Source organism: Manihot esculenta, chromosome 7, assembly GCF_001659605.2.
Source record: "Manihot esculenta cultivar AM560-2 chromosome 7, M.esculenta_v8, whole genome shotgun sequence".
Lineage (NCBI taxonomy): Eukaryota > Viridiplantae > Streptophyta > Magnoliopsida > Malpighiales > Euphorbiaceae > Manihot > Manihot esculenta.
In genome coordinates, this window is record NC_035167.2 from 6,931,764 (window position 1) to 6,946,758 (window position 14,995).

At 20.3% G+C, this 14,995-nt stretch overlaps 6 non-coding genes across 6 annotated transcripts; all 6 read right to left on the minus strand.

Moving 5' to 3' along the window:
* Positions 1–61: 61 nt before the first annotated feature.
* Positions 62–134, minus strand: TRNAA-AGC. Its single transcript has one exon. It is a non-coding gene; the product is annotated as a tRNA-Ala (tRNA).
* A 2,438-nt stretch (positions 135–2,572) lies between these two features.
* On the minus strand, positions 2,573–2,645 carry TRNAE-CUC. The gene has a single exon. It is a non-coding gene; the product is annotated as a tRNA-Glu (tRNA).
* Positions 2,646–4,267: 1,622 nt separating this feature from the next.
* TRNAA-AGC lies at positions 4,268–4,340 on the minus strand. The gene has a single exon. It is a non-coding gene; the product is annotated as a tRNA-Ala (tRNA).
* Positions 4,341–6,672: 2,332 nt separating this feature from the next.
* On the minus strand, positions 6,673–6,745 carry TRNAA-AGC. The gene has a single exon. It is a non-coding gene; the product is annotated as a tRNA-Ala (tRNA).
* A 1,640-nt stretch (positions 6,746–8,385) lies between these two features.
* Positions 8,386–8,458, minus strand: TRNAE-CUC. The gene has a single exon. It is a non-coding gene; the product is annotated as a tRNA-Glu (tRNA).
* Positions 8,459–9,144: 686 nt separating this feature from the next.
* TRNAA-AGC lies at positions 9,145–9,217 on the minus strand. Its single transcript has one exon. It is a non-coding gene; the product is annotated as a tRNA-Ala (tRNA).
* Between the last annotated feature and the right edge of the window lie 5,778 nt (positions 9,218–14,995).

The window sequence follows — 14,995 nt, forward strand, 5'->3', positions numbered from 1 at the left end:
TGGAATTACATAATGTACTTCACATGCGGTAACACGTGTAAATATGAAATGGACCGCGTAGTGGAGATGCGGGGTATCGATCCCCGTACCTCTCGCATGCTAAGCGAGCGCTCTACCATCTGAGCTACATCCCCTCCTGTTGATTTGATAAACGAAGTGTTTATAAAGAAAATTACGCTTTCATTTGAGAAAATAAATAAATCTACTTATTCATAGTTTGAGTTAATGATTGACCAAATTCCATAATTTAAATAAGTAATTTTTTGACATGATTAAAGTAATATAGTTAATATAATTAAAGTAATATTATATTTTTGACATGAAAAATATTTTATTTATGTTTACAATATTTAAAAAAAATAATTATTGAAGAATATTTTTTTATAAATAAAAATTTAAGTTATTTTAAGAAAAATTACTTTCTATTTTCAAAATAGAAAAGTATTTATTCAAAAATATTATTAAGAATTCTATGTATAAATTTACTAATATATTCTATTTTTTAAATTAAAATTAAATAATAAAAAATAAATTATTTTAAAAAAATTTACTATTTAATCTTTAAATATTATTATTATTAACAAAGTCAATTCCTACATTTTTAAAAATTTATTAAAATATTTTTATCTTTTTTTCTTATCAACGAAATAATTATTTTTATCTAATTTCATCTATTCCTTTCATTAAAAATATATTAAAAAAATTAAATTACCATGTGTCTTCTTCTTTCATTTTTATTTTTTTATAAAAAATTGAGTTTTAAAAATTGAGTTATGAAAAAAAAAATTTTAAAATTGAGTTATTAAGAAAGAAAATTAAGTATAAAAAAATTGAAATTTAAAAATTAAGTTATTAAAGAATATGAATAAATTAGATTATTGAGGAAGAAGAAGAAATTAAATTATTGAAGAGAAAATTAAATTTTAAAAATTTTTTCACTAATTTTTTTTATCTATTTTTAATAAAAAAAATAATAATAAAATATTTTATTAATAAAAAATAAAAATAAGTACATTTAGATTTATAACGCAGGAAGTGATCTGTTAATAATAATTAAAATAGTAAATTTTTTATTATCTTATTAAAAAAAATTTCAAAGAGAAAATTTTCTCATAGCAAATGGGAGCTAATATTTCGATTATAATTCAGAAAGGGAGGCTAAAAAATTATGTTGTAGCAAATAGTCTCAAACTAATTTATAAATCGAAGCCTTTGAATTGATTAACTCATGATTTGGACCGGACAATAAAAATGTCCCTTAAGATGCACAGTTAGACGGAGACTCCACCATAAGAGTGCAAACCATTTATGAAATTGCTGGTAGATGATTGCAACCCTCTACCAAATGCCGCAGAAAAGGGGTAGGATTGGAAAACAAAAATTTTATTTTAAAATATTTTAAAAATATTAAATAAGATTGGACTGCTAAAAAAATTATATTTATCAGAGAGTAACCTCATTTATCACTCTTGTCATGTTGCTTTACGTCCCACAACAAATTCTCTTTCACTAAAAAATATTTTTTTTCCCATTTTTAAATGATAAAATTATATATTAGTATATAGAATAAAAAATAAATTATGAAATGATAAATAAATGAAAAAATGTTTTTAATGCATAGAAAAAATTATTTTATAAGAATTACTAAATTTAATTTGTTATTATATAATAAAAAATTACTACTTAATTTTTATGATATAAAAACTCACTAATTAATCTCTTAATTTTAAAAAATATATAAAAAATCTACTAATTACTTTTTCATTAAATATTTTATTATTTAATTTTTATAATTTTAAAAAATTTATTAATTGGTTCATCAGATTCTTAAAAAATTTAATAATTAATCTCTATGTATTAAGAGTATTTTAGACTATTTTATAATAATTAATAATTAAAATTAATAGATAGATTAAATAGTAAACACTTACATTAAAAATATTTTAATATATTTTTTAAAATTAAAAAATTAATTAATATATTTTTTATATTATAAAAATTAAATAGTAATTCTCTATTATAATTACTCATGAGCTTGAGTCAATTAAGTTTGATGTTTTTTTTCCTATTATTTTATATTCAAAATTTAGAAATTCATAAAAATTTCAGGATTTTCAAAAAGTATGAAACTTCTGAAACAATTTTATAATTTTCATATAATTTTGAAAATTTTTAAAAATATTGCAAGCTCTTGTACTTTTAAAATTACTGAAGAATCGGTGAAAAAAATATGGACAAATTATTATATATTCTATGGATTATAAGAAAATTTATTATTTTATTTTTAATTGTAAAGATTATATTAAAATATTTTTAAAATTTAACATTATTTACTAGGGTATTTATACTAACTTATAAGCTTTAAAAAAATTTTTTGAGACCAACAGCCTTGTAATTAAATTTTTGAAAATAAAAATAGAATAATTAATTTTAATAAATAATAATAATAATAATTTAGGTGTCCTATTATCAAACATACAGAAAGCCACGTTCCGCCCCATTTTATTGGCGTACAGGGCCAAGCGTGAAAGCCCACATGAGAATGAAAAAATTTGACAAAATAAAATTTTCCTTCCGTTGCCGGGAATCGAACCCGGGTCTTTCGGGTGAGAGCCGAATATCCTAACCAACTAGACTACAACGGATTTGTGGATTTGTTTGGCAAGATATTTATAAGATATAAATATATTATCAAGTTCAAATAAATAAAATATAAAATTTTAATATCTTTGTTCAACTTGTTAATTAATTTTGCTGATAGTGAGATTGGAAATGGTTAAAAAAAAAAAAAAAAGCTCTGAGTAGTTTCGTTTTCACTCTTTGTAATTAGAGGAAGGGAGTGCAGAGCAAGGAGACGAAATGATTTTGAGGAGTAGAGGGATATTTATGAGTTGGATGGATACCCATCATTTCATTTCAACTTAAATAGGTGGAAACAAAATTAAATTATTTTAAATTTAAAAACGTACAAGAATTTTACCTAAACCTTAGCCAACTTTTGATTGTAAAATAAATTTATAGATTTAAAGAAGGAAAAAAAAAATCAAATTTAAATAAGAGAAAAATGTGAGGCTATCGAATCACAAAGGGATCACAAAGAGAAACTTGTATCGAAAGTAGAATAACTTTTGTTTAATTATTCATATTTTCTATTTTAATTTTTCTATCTTCTATATCTTTTATTGGATCATAAATTAAATTATAGAAAAACATTGTTTAATTCTGATATTAACAATATCTTATAAATTAAATTCTAGAAAAATATTGTTTATTTTTTAGATTACAAAATAAATTGTTAATTACAGTCTACCTTATTTTTTCCATAATAATAATAATAATAATAATAATAATAATAATAATAATAAATAATTTAGAAACTGATATGATCAATTAAGATATTATATTGCACTATATTATATTAATATATATTTTAATAATTTTAATAATAAATGTGTTTAAAAATTACTTATTATTAAATATGTCAATAGCTTATCAATAATTTATAAATATTTTAATTAAATATATAATTATTTAAATTAAATCTATAAATTTCAAATAATTTATAGGTATAAATACAGAAAGATTAAATAATAAATATTTTTATAAAATTAAAAATTAATTAATAAGTTTTTTCAATATAAATTATTTAATTACTAAAATTTTAAAAATTTATTAATATTTTAATTTTTTAAAATCAAAATACCATGAATTTTTTTTATAATATAAAGAGTAAGGTCTTATTTGATTTTAACCGTTGAAATATAATTGTAATTAATAATTAATAATTGATTCAAACTGATATATTTTAGTTATTTTAATAAATTATATTTATTGTTACTATTTCTTTTTGAAAGCAGTTTATTGTTACTATTAATTTATTATATTAATAAAATAAATATAAAAATATTAATTTATTATATAGTATATATAATAATTTAAAATATAATTTTAAAATATAATTATTTTACACGTATATAATTGTTATCATATAATAATAATAACTATTTAATTATTATTTATACAATTTTTAATTTATGTAATATATAATAATTTTTTAATATAAAAATTATAATTTTAAAAAATATCATTAATAAATTAACTCTTAGACCTTATTCGAAAATTATAAAAATTATAATTTAAAAAAATATCATTAATAAATTAACTCTTAGAGCTTATTCGAAAATTGTAGGATGGAATTACACAATATATTTCACGTGCGGAAACACGTGTGAATTATGAAATGGACCACATTGTTATGAAAAGGAGGTGGAGATGCGGGGTATCGATCCCCGTACCTCTCGCATGCTAAGCGAGCGCTCTACCATCTGAGCTACATCCCCTCTCGTTTATTTAATTTCATCGGATCTATTAAAGAAATAAGACAAATGTAATTAAGTTTTTATTTGAGAAAAAAATTTGTATAGACCTGACATCATGATCGGAGATTTCATTATAAAAAATAAAAATATATATAGTTAATATAATTAAAGTAATAAAAGTTATTTTATTTTTTTAATACACTTTTTCACTTATATTTTTCATTATTGAGCTATTTTTAAAATAATAAATAAATTATTATATACATTATAATAAAAAATTGAGCTATTTTTAAAATAACAAATAAATTATTATATAAATTAAAATAAAAAATTTGAAGGGATGAGATGGAATGAAGCAGATTTTTTATTTTTTAATTAGAAATTTTGAATTTAATTTTTTTTAAAGTAGAATTTAAATTTTAAATATAGAAAACTTTTAAAATTTGAAAAGAAATAATTTTTTTATTAATTTTTAATAAATATAATTAATACGAATTCAAATTAATCTAATGATATATTCTGTTTAGAAGGGTGGAAATAATAAATTTATTTATAATTTAGTTTTTATTAAATAAATTGATTGCAAATTATCACTATTTATAAATATTTTAATCAAAATAATAACTATTAAAGTTTTTTAATAATTTATTAATTAAAATTAATTTACAAACACTAAATATTTATGAGCTAATTTTTGTAAGGAGCCCTACACAACCTCTAAATTTCCAAAGTTGGCTTCTTTCACGCGGTAATTTAAGTGAAAACTCAAAAATATTTTTAAAAAATTTACTAATTAATTTTTATATATAAAAAATATTTTAAATTATTTTACAATATTTAATGGTTAAGACTAATAAATAAATTAAGTAGTAAATTTTAAAAAGTTAAAAATATTTTAATATATTTTTTAAATTGAAAAAATAATTAATATGTTCTCCTTACCATAAAAATTAAATAATAATTTTTTATTATAATTACTTATGAGCTTGGCCAATCAACAAGTTTAGTTTGATTTTTTTTATTATTATTTTGTATCCAAAATTTAGAAATTCATAAAAATTTCAGGATTTTCAAAAATTATGAAGGTTTTGAAACAATTTTTATAATTTTCATATAATTTTGAAAATTTTTTAAAATATTGCAAGCTCTTGTACTTTTAAAATTACTGAAAAATTAGTGAAAAAAATATAAACAAATTATTTTATAGTCATGTATTATAAGAAAATTTTATAATTTATTTTTAATTTTAAAAAATATATTAAAATATTTTTAAAATTTAAAATTATTTACTAACTAGGGTAGATATATTTGTCCATTTCAAATAAATAATTATAAAATTTGAATATCTTTGTTCAACTTGTTAATTAATTTTGCTGATAGTGAGATTGAAAATATTGCAAGCTCTTTTACTTTATTGTTCCTCTCCTCTATATTTTATACTGAATTATAAATTAAAAATAAATTTTTACTATTTTAATTTTGAAAATTAAATTTTAAAAAAATTTATTTAATTTTAAAAATTATAAAATAAATCTTTAAAAATAATAACACAATTAAGATTTTATTATTTTATTTTATTTTATTTTTTCAACATTTTTTCTTAATAATAATAATCAATTAAATAAATAAATAATTTAAAAGCTGATATGACCAATTAAGATATTATATTGTACTATATTGCATTAATATATATTTTAATAATAAATATGTTTATAAATTACTTATTATTAAATATATTAATAATTTATAAATATTTAAATTAAATATATAATTGTTTAAATTAAATTAAACGCATAAATTTCAAATAGTTTATAAATATGAATGCAAAAAAATTAAATAATAGATGCTTTTTTAAAATTAAGGAAATTAAATGAATTTTTTCATATTTTGTTAATTAAATAATAAAATATTTAATTGTCAAAAGTTTAAAAATTTATTAATATTTTAATATATTTTTTAAAATTAAGATATTATGGATTTTTTATAATATAATAAGAAAGGTCTTATTTGATTTTATATAATTGGTTGTTAATAATTGAATCTAACTAACCATTATCGTTGTTAATATGTAAAATTTATTTAACCGTTATGGTTGTTAATATGTAAAATGATTAATGAAAATATATAGTTTATTATATTAATAAAATAAATATAAAAATATTAATTTATTATATAATGTATATAATAATTTTAAATAATTTATTAATATAAAAATTATAATTTTATAAAATATTATTAATAAATTAACTCTTAGACCTTATTCGAAACATTATAGGATGGAATTACATAATATATTTCACGTGCGGAAACACGTGTGAATTATGAACTGGACCACATTGTTAAGAAAAGGTGGTGGAGATGCGGGGTATCGATCCCCGTACCTCTCGCATGCTAAGCGAGCGCTCTACCATCTGAGCTACATCCCCTCCTGTTGTTTTGATTTCATCGAATTTTATGAATCATAAAAGTAAATAAGATAAATGTAATTAAGTTTTCATTTGAGAAAAAAATTGTATAGACCGCTATTATGATCGGGGATTTCATTATAAAAAATAAATAAATCTACTTATTCATAGTTTGAATTCATGATTGACCAAATTACATAATTTAATGAATAAAAAAATATAGTTAATATAATTAAAGTAATAAATGTTATTTTCATTTTTAATACACTTTTTCACTTATATTTTTTATTATTGAGCTATTTTTAAAATAATAAATAAATTATTATATAAATTAAAATAAAAAAATTCGAGTGGATAAGATGGGATCACATAGATTTCTTATCTCTTAACTAGAGAATTTGAATTTAAATTTTAAATATGAAAGACTTTTAAAATTTAAAAGAAAATATTTTTTTAGTTAATTTTTAATGAATATAATTAATGCGAATTCATATTAATTGTATGGTATATACTAAAAAAGGAAAAAATAAAAGTAAACCTATTTTAAAGGAAGGATGGAAGTAATAAATTTATCTATAATTTACTTTTTATTAAATAAATCAATTACTAATTATCACTATTTATAAATATTTTAATCAAAATAATAAAAATTATTTTTTAATAATTTATTAATTAAAATTAATTTACAAACACTAAATATTTATAAGCTAATTTTTGTAAGGAGCCCTACACAACCTCTAAAATTCAAAAGTTGACTTGTTTCAAGCCTTGTTGGTAATTTAAGTGAAATCTCAAAAAACCTTTAAAAAAAAATCAATTTTATATTTATACAACTTCTAAGAAATTTTAGGGTATTATAATCCAATGTCTATATATTTTGCTAAAAAATTATTTCTGATACTTTAGAAACAAGTTCAATGTTTAAAGAAATTTGGAGTTCTTGAATTCAGAAGCGTAAGTATAATGAACCGAGCATTTATGTTAAAGATAATATGGGATACTATTATTGACAAACAAGTTTTATGTGTGAAAGTCCTTGTCCCTAAATATAAAATGGAAATAATTTAACCAATCTTTATGTTGTAGCATTAGGTGTAACAACTCGGTTCAAACTGACCCAAATAATTTTTCGACCCAAGATAATCTGAGATTCAGAAAGTGATAGGTTTTGGTATGAGAGAGTAAACTTAGCTTGAATGTTTCATGCCTTTTTCTTTTATTTCTTTTTCCCTTATCCTCTATGATGCATAACCGCCACTCTGCTCCAGTGCCATTTATCACTATCAACCAGAATCGTACATATGGACATGTCTGCCTTTTCACCATCATCAGGCGGTCATTTGATTCTCTTATAGCGCTCGTATTGATAGGGTCACTGTAATTAAATTTAATTTAGATCTTCTAGTATCAAACATAGAATAATTAACTTTTTTAAAATAAAAAAATTGTAATTAAAAATTGGTCTCAAAAATCCAATAGCATTGTAATTAAATTTTTTAAAATAAAAATAGAATAATTAACTTTAATAAATAATATAATAATTTAGGCCTTCTAGTATCAAACATACAGAAAGGCCACGTTCCGACCCATTTTAATGGCGTAGTGGGCCAAGTGTGAAAAGCCCACATGATAAAAAACTTTAATAAAAACCTTTTCTATATTTCCGTTGCCGGGAATCGAACCCGGGTCTTTCGGGTGAGAGCCGAATATCCTAACCAACTAGACTACAACGGATTTATTGACATATTCTTTTTAATGAAACACATAATTGTTTAAATTAAACATATAAATTTGAAATAGTTTATAAGCATAAATACAGAAAAATAATAAATTTTTTTATAAAATTAAGAGAATAATTAATAAATTTTTGTATATTTTTTGAATTAAATAATAAAAAATTTAATCGCTAAAACTTAAAAAATAGTAATATTTTAATATATTTTTTAAAATTAAAAAATAAAATTTTCATAACTTATAACTTATTATAATTCATTACTAATAACTTATTATAATTGATAGTTAATAATTGATTTTAATTGATATATTTTAGACGTTTGATAAATTATATTTAACTGTGACTAATGACTAATAAAATATATACTAATTTATTATATTATGAAATAAAAAAATATATTAATTTATTATATAATATATATAATAATTAAAAATAAAATTTTAAAATAAAATTATTTTAACACTTAATAATAACTAGCTAATTATTATTTATAGCATTTTAAATTTATGTATTGTATGATAATTTTAATTTTAAAGAATATAATTAATAAATTATAAAATAATAATATAATTTAAATAAAAAATAAATCATTAATAGATCTTATTCGAAAATTATAGGATGGAATTATGTATTTCACACGTGGTACACGCGAAAATATGAAATGGACAGCATTGTTAAGAAAAAGTGGAGATGCGGGGTATCGATCCCCGTACCTCTCGCATGCTAAGCGAGCGCTCTACCATCTGAGCTACATCCCCTCCCGTTGATTTCATCGAAGTTTCCAATAGGAAACTTGTGTAGATCGTTATCATGAACTCAGTATCATATATGACGGGATTTCATTATTAAAAAAAAAAAAAATCTAATTTTAAATTTAGATAATTTAATTGGGTATTTTTAAAATAATAAATAAATTATTATATTTAAAAAATAATAATCTCTAAGTTTAAATAAAAAAAAATTCGAAGGGATGAGATGACACGATTTTTTATCTGAATATAAAATATATTTAAAATTTGAGAGATTATTTTTCTCTTAATTTTTAATGAATATGACTGACGCAAATTTAAATTAATTAAATGATATATATTAAAAAAATAAAAAATAAATTTATATTTATAAATGGTAAAAATAATAAATTTATTTATAATTTATTTTTTATTAAATAAATCAATTACTAATCATCGCAATTTATAGATATTTTAATCAAAATAATAATTATTATTTTTAATAATTTATTAATAAAAAATAATTTATAAACATTAAATATTTATAAGCTAATTTTTGTAACGAGCACTACGCACCCTCTAAATTTCCAAAGTAAATTAAGTGAAATCTCAAAAAAGTTTAGAAAAAAAAAATCAATTTTATATTTATACAACTTCTAAGAAATTTTAGAGTATTATAATCCAATTTCTCTATACATTTTTTTTCTTGAAAATCAATTAGGTTACCTTGTTATGGGCATAATTTATTTAACTTGTCTTGAAGATAATTTTTTTAGATTTAAATAATTATTCTAATTTTTTTTATTTTAAAATAATTAATTTAAGGAATACTTAAAAATCAATCTTGAAAATAAAAATCAAGTTTGCCCCAGTATTAAATGGACCACAAGAACAATAAATCCACAGAGTCTACCCCTTGCACAGTGGCTCAACTTTATCATGAAGGTAGACAAAAATCAAGGATATATTAAATAAGTTAATGCACTGAATTTGTTAAAAAAAAAAAAAAAGTTTACTGCCCTCAAATTTTGACTTTTTTTTATTTAATAATTATATACATTTAAATTGTTATGTAGAATGAGTATTTTGTTAAAATGGGGCTTTATTATTGTTAGGGGTGAGTAGTATTCGGTTCAAATCGAAAAAATCGATCGAATCGAATCGATTTAAAAATTTGGTTCGATCTTTTATATATTTCGGTTCAGTTTTTAATTTCAAAAATTTTAATTATTTCGGTTCGGTTCGGTTTTAATAAAAAAAAATCGAAAAAACCAAATCGAACCGATTAGTGATAATAATATATTTTTTCAATAATATAGAGAAATTAAATCATATTAAGATTAAAATATTTTAAAATATTAAAAATAAAGTGTAAAAAATAAAAAAATTATTAAAAATCGAAACCGATCAAACCGAACCGAATCAGACCGGTTCGGTTCGATTCGGTTTCTGACCAAAATCGGTTCGATTCAGTTTTCATAAACACTAAAATTTGAGTTTTTGATTTATTCGGTTCGGTTCGATTTTAAATCGAACTGACTGAATGAACCGAACCGACCGAATACTCACCCCTAATTATTGTAATATTAATATAATTTGTCTGATAAATTTTAATTTCTAATTAAAAAATATTTCCTTTTAAAAATTATTTGTTTGAAATAATAATAATTTTATTGAGATGAATTATTGTAATATTAATATAATTTGTCTGATAAATTTTAATTTCTAATTACAAAATATTTCCTTTTAAAAATTATTTGTTTGAAATAATAATAATTTTATTGAGATGTAAAATAATGTTTGACAAAAAAAAATATATGTATTGGTTTTTTAGTACGTGGCCTTGCGATTTTGATAATCAGAGAATTGTTGCTCTTCTTCCTTGTGATAGAGGCACGGCAGCAATGAAGACGCTGGTAATGTCTACTTAGCTTTAAGGTTTTCTATATATTGGCTGTAAATTTTTTTAGTGAATTTAGGGTTAAGCTAATTTTATTTTCTTAAACTTGTGTTTTGCGTTTGTATGTTTTAGTGTTGCACCTGTTTTATTTTATTATAATCTATATCTTTTAACAAAATTAAATAATTATTTAAAAAAAAAATAAAAGTTTATAAAATACTGCTATTTTAATGATTTTTAAAATATCAATACTATTATATTTTAATAAAATTTCAATTACTTAAAAAATATTAAAGTTTTGTGATGGCTTTTACCGATAAAATTATATTTATTGATTTTTTTAGATTTTTCTAAAATATAAATTTAGAGTATATTTTGATAAGTGTTATTGTCAAGTGGTTATTTATAGGGGTGAGTATTCGGTCGATTCGGTTAAAAATCAAACCGAACTGAATAAACTGAAAATCGAAATTTTAGTACTTATGAAAATCGAACCGAACCGATTTTGGTCAGAAATCGAATCAAACCGAACTGGTCTGATTCAGTTTGATTCGGTTCGGTTTAATCAGTTTCGATTTTTAATAATTTTTTATTTTTTATACTTTATTTTTAATATTTTAAAATTTAATTAAAATATTTTAATCTCAATATGATTTAATTTCTCTATATTATTAAAAAAATATATTATTATCACTAATCGGTTCGATTCAATTTTTTCAATTTTTAAAATTAAAAATCAAACCGAATCGAAATATATAAAAAATCAAACTAAATTTTCAAATCAATTTGGTTCGATCAATTTTTTCAGTTTGAATCGAATAGTACTCACCCCTAATTATTTAATCCTATTTGGCATTAGGTGAATATGATCCAGATATTATAGAATTTTTTATTTCATAAAATTTATTGTTTCATAGAGGTAACCGATTATTTATACATATAGAGTTGCACCGTCTGATTCGTCAAAGTCTAGGACTTATACACAGAGTATACCATGCATCGAGTTCTAATAAAATTAGACATAATTTTTTTTCATGTAAACTCTACCGTGATCGGAATATTTAGAATTCATTTGTAATTATTTATAATTATTTAATTAAAATTTAAAATATTTAAAAGAAAATTTTAAGTATTAATAAATATTAAATTTATACTTATAAATTAATGTATAAATTAAAATACATTTTAAAGTCAAAAGCTAATAAAAAAAACCCGAAAAATCATGAGATCATGTCTCTTTGACTGGTGAATATTAATACAACAAATCCAAGAATTAGGCGTGCTAATCTTCTAGATTGCGACTTTTTTTAATTAATGAATCAATGACTTGACTTAATCTAATAATTATTTAAGAATTAATTATTACCGTAGCATGGAGAAAACCATGGCAACTTGCAAGTTTTCTTTACTTAGAAGAAATGACAATAGGTTAATTGGGCGTGAAAAGTCAAAATTTTCTTTTTTTTTTTTAATTATTAATTATTAATTATTTTTAAACATTCTAATTTTGAGCTGCATATCAGTCTTTAATATTCTAAATATTTGTAGCCAAACTTTAAAATATAATTTTTTTTAAACTCAAAAAATTAAATCATAAAAGATTTAATGAGTAAAATTAATAAAAAAATTAATTAATAAATTTTAAATATTTAAAATTATTAAATGTTTTCACAGATTAAATAATAAAATTTTTTTACTTAATACATGTTGTTATACTCAACCTTAACTAATAAAGATATGTTGACTTAATTTGTAAAAATTAATTTAGTTTTTATAAATTATTTAAAATTTATAAATATTAAAAATTTTAATCATTACCTATTTTGATTAAAATATTTATAATTGATCGATAAATAATTAATATATTTAGAAATTAAAAATGATACTAAATAAATTCATAATAAAATTTTAAAATTAAATAAAAGTAATATAATACATTACTTAATTAAAATAATTCTTAAGTTTTTTATTTAAAATAGCTAAATAATTTTTGGCATCCGTTAAGATTATTTTATTTTATTTTGGAAACACGTTACCTTTATTTAATTATACATGATTAAATGTTATAGTCCATTTCCATGGCTTGATGGTCATAGGCCAACCGCATCGGTTGAAAAGTCCCAGACAAGTCAACTGTATCTCACGTAGTCACGTGTATATATAATTGCAACTGTTTTTCTTTTTTAATTTTTAATTTTTCATATTTCTGATGCTGAATTTTGCGAGGGAATTTGTTACGGGGAGATCTATTGCTCGGGATTTTGACTTTAGGTTCCAACAAGAAAGATTACTTTGTTCATAATATTATATTTCGAGATTGCACCAAGACATTTGGGTCAATACATCCGTCGATCTTTTTCGATTGAACTGTCTCTTTTTTCGATTCGCTTCAGTCATTGAATTACCCCTATTTTTAAAGACTTGTTGCTTATTTGTGTGTTACATATTTATTGCCTTTGATTTTCTTGCTTTAATAATATTGTGTGCTCTCTGCGACGTTGTGTGCAGTTTAGAGGTGAGTAATCGGTCGATTCGGTTTAAAATCGAATCGAATCGAATAAATTGAAAATTAAAATTTTAGTGTTTATGAAAATTGAATCGAATCGATTTTAATCAGAAATTGAATTGAATTAAATCGGTCTGATTCGGTTCGATTCGATTTAATAATTTTTTTATTTTTTACACTTTATTTTTAATATTTTAAAATTTAATTAAAATATTTTAATTTTAATATGATTTAATTTGTCAATATTATTGAAAAAATATATTATTATCACTAATCGGTTCGGTTCGGTTTTTTTGGTTTTTTTCTGATCAAAACCGAACCGAACCGAAATAACCGAAATTTTTAAAATTAAAAACCGAACTGAACCGAAATATATAAAAAACCGAACCAAATTTTCAAATTAATTCGATTCGATTGATATTTTCGGTTTGAACCAAATACTGCTCACCCCTGGTGCAGTCAATACTGTTTCTGTGATGTCAGTATATATAGTTCGTCGTCACATTTCTGTATTTTTTTTTCCGTGAATTTGCTTACTTGTTTCAGTTTTAATTTTAGTATTTGAAAATCATATCGATAAATCAATACATAATAGTGAAATCGATCGACTCAATGATGATGAATGATATAATTGGATGGTTGGATTTAATTTTAATTTTATTTGATTTTTTATTTTAATTTGTACCTAATTTGATTTTGATTTGATTTCTTTTCATTTTGAATCTTTATTTTCTATAGTTCTTTTGTATAGTTTATGGAATGCAAAGATATAATATATCTAGCATTGGTTAAAAAAAATTTTTTTTACAATAAAAAAATAGTTGGAAATATATATATATATATATATATATATATAACCAACTTATTTAGTAGCTACAAGATTAGGTAACTAGTAAAATTTAATATTCTATAATTATTATTATTATTATTATTATTATTATTATTATTATTATTATTATTATTATTATTATTATATAGTTTTGAATCCAATGGTTGAACTCGTGAATGCTGGCGTCAGAGAAGAAGTCAGAGCGATTCTTGATTTGCATGTGAAGGAGTAATATATTTTATACTTAAAGGATACATGCAAGCAACTGCAACCTTATATAAAAATAATCTTATGTTTACTTTATTTATTTTAAAATATTTATTTAAAATTAATAAATATTATAAAAATAAAAAATTTCATATAATAAATACAAAAATCTAAGTTTAAATATTTAACATAACAGTTTATAAAATATATTTTCCTCTATAATTAAGTTTATGATGGTCACATATTTATTAAATTTGGATGTACTTCATATAAGCTTGAATTACACGTGTATGAATTCAATAACTGGTAGGTTTAATATTTTGTCGAAATTTATATAAAATTAATTAAAATAAATTAAAATAAATT